The sequence below is a fragment of the Panthera tigris genome, chromosome E2, assembly GCF_018350195.1.
Source record: "Panthera tigris isolate Pti1 chromosome E2, P.tigris_Pti1_mat1.1, whole genome shotgun sequence".
Classification (NCBI taxonomy): Eukaryota; Metazoa; Chordata; class Mammalia; order Carnivora; family Felidae; genus Panthera; species Panthera tigris.
In genome coordinates, this window is record NC_056674.1 from 23,415,719 (window position 1) to 23,418,424 (window position 2,706).

Consider the following 2,706-nt stretch of genomic DNA (forward strand, 5'->3'; position numbering starts at 1 on the left):
TCAAATTGGTTTCCATACAACACCCAGTGCTCACCCCAACAGGTAAAGCAGGGACTGTAGTTTATCAAATGAAATCTGTAATTGTATGTCCTGTGTCTATAAATTCAATATACTTGAATATATTCTTTCAGTTAGTGAAATTTTTAAAAACCATTTTGAAAATGAGTTTCTGGATTATCTTCTGGGGCTAATACTATCGATGATAAAAATCCGTTATGAGTAGGAAGGCTGTGACAGGATAGTAGACATTCTGGGATTCTGGCTGGTTTCTTAAGAAATGACATGAATGTATAAGAATGGTTAATTACAGCCAACAAGAGGGAGGTGGTTGTGACTTAAGCTGGTTTGTAGGGTGTGGTTTTGTTTTCTTGTAACTCCTAGAGGCTGTCTGGGGTATAGATGTCACAGATCAGATTGCTCAGTAATCTGATAGTTATCTATACATCCTATTAGTGTACTTTGAATTAAAGACCACTACTTCTTTAGTTTCCTCATATTGAGAGTGCTTGCTATAGTGGTCCCTAGATCTTCCTTCATAACTTTTTTGTGAATGTATGATTATGATAAAATGCTTTTTTATTTTTATTTTTATTATTTTGGGGGGAGCAAATAATTTTTAATTTTTTTTTTAAAGCAAATACACCAAAGAATCATGCAATGCTGCCAGCACTGGATGCAATCCTGACCCACAAGTCTGCACACTTCTTTGTAGCTGGTCCTGTGATAGCAGAAGCTTTCATTTCAACTTTGTTGTTTACTATGATCCCTGTGATATCCTCAAATAGAGAAACATGCCTTCTTTTCTTCGGTATGAATCTCGTTGTTGAATTACCACTGCTGGATGTAACTTCTTTCTCAACTCTGGTTTGCCTTTGTTCACTGTGGCCATCACCATGTCCCCCACAGCAGCAGCAGGAAGTCTGTTCAGTCGCCTTGATCCCCCTTCACAGAGACGACACACAGATTTTTGTCTCCTGTGTTATCAGCATAGTTGATATTGCCTCCTGCCAGAAGACCCAGAGAAATTTGGAATTTCCCACTGGACCACACACCATGTCCTCGCTTTGACATCTTGAACACCAGAAAGGGACAGAAAAAGCAAAATGTTTTTTAACTAATTGCTTAAATGGAATTATTTTACATTGTTTTGCATATTAAAATGGATACCTCATTCAAAGGCTTAATTTATTCCTCAGCCTCCATTAAATCCCTTGTTTTAATGTTAAATTAATGTTAACTTAATTTTCAAATACCACCAAAAAGCCTGTGGTAGCTTTGTTAGTGATAAACTCATTCTAACGCTGTCAATTTTCTCTTAAGTCTTTGTTCAAATGTTCTTGCCACCAGAAAAACATAAGCAAGACTTTCCTCTAGGCAGACTCATTTTGCTTCCATGCATTCTTCTGTGTTTCCTTGGCCTCAGGATGGCTGATGTTGTTGGGGCAGGTTTTAGGAAAGTCCAAGGTTGTGACAGAATGATGTTGGAACCATTGCCTCCTTGGCTGCAGGTGTGATGAGGTTGCATGAAACCAGGCTCCTTGAAAGTGACTAGCACTTTCCCTGTTCCTGAGAGGCATCTGCTTTCTTATGGCTCACATTTCCTCAGACTTTGCAAGTCAGGTCTGTGACCACTGAAATGGGAAGGAGGATTGCTAGTCCTCCTCCCAGAGGCTGACCTGTGACAGGAACTGTGACTGACCTGTTCGGGGCAGCCATCCAACTGCCTATAGGACCAGCACACGAAAAGCTGATGAGTGAAGTGGCCCTTTGGCAGCAGAAGACTACATACCCTGCAGAGCAAACGGTTGCAGTTAGCTCTGTGCATTCCCAGAGCGGTTGGGTCTTCCTGAGATGCCAATTTTGAACTCTTTTTTTTTTTTTTTTTTTTGAGGTGGGGGAGGTGGGGGGAGGAAGGGACAGAGAGATTGAGAATCCCAATTAGGCTCCACACTGTCAGTGCAGAGACCAATGTGGGGCTCCATCTCAGGAACTGCGAGATCATGACCTGAGCTGAAATCAAGAGTCAGATGCTTAACAAACTGAGCCACCCAGGCATCTCTTTAATTTTGAACCTCTGTATGCAGGTACCTAAATCGAAAATATTAGCAACTAACCCAATATTTTATAAAACTCGGTGCAGCACTGTGTGACCTTTCCTTTGTCTCTCACACTTAGTGGCTGAGTTATAGCCCTGTGGAGCCCTGCTCCTCTGTCCTTGGTCTGCTCCTTTAGAACCTCACCCCCTCGCTGGCCTGCTGTGTGAGTTTGGCAGTCATTTGGCTTCTGTGTCTAAGTTCGTTCTCTAAGAACACTTCAGCCCTCCCAGTAATCGAGGGATAATTATAACCATCATGATGCCACCTCCAAGGACTGGGATGAAAATTAATGAAGTGCTTCTCACATGCTCTCAAGCAACTTCAGAAGAAGTTGTTACTTTCTCACAGAATGTTATTCATCCCCTACCAGGTGGGAATTAGAGAACTAATAGGGCAATGTTTCTGGAAGCTTGGCAAGCCTACCATCTGCATCAGGATCCCCTGGGGGAGACAAGGGATTGAGTGGGGGAGGGACTTCCTCCTTGAAATGCAGGTTCCCAGCTCTACTCCACTCCCACAAAATCAGATCCTGAGAGAATGGGGCTTGGGAACTTGTGTTTTTAACAAGCACACTCTCACCCCCAGGTGACATTAATGTCATTAAAGTTTG

General features: G+C 42.3%; 1 pseudogene; it reads right to left on the bottom strand.

Moving 5' to 3' along the window:
* Nucleotides 1-650: 650 nt before the first annotated feature.
* LOC102964505 lies at nt 651-1,071 on the bottom strand (annotated as a pseudogene).
* Between the last annotated feature and the right edge of the window lie 1,635 nt (nt 1,072-2,706).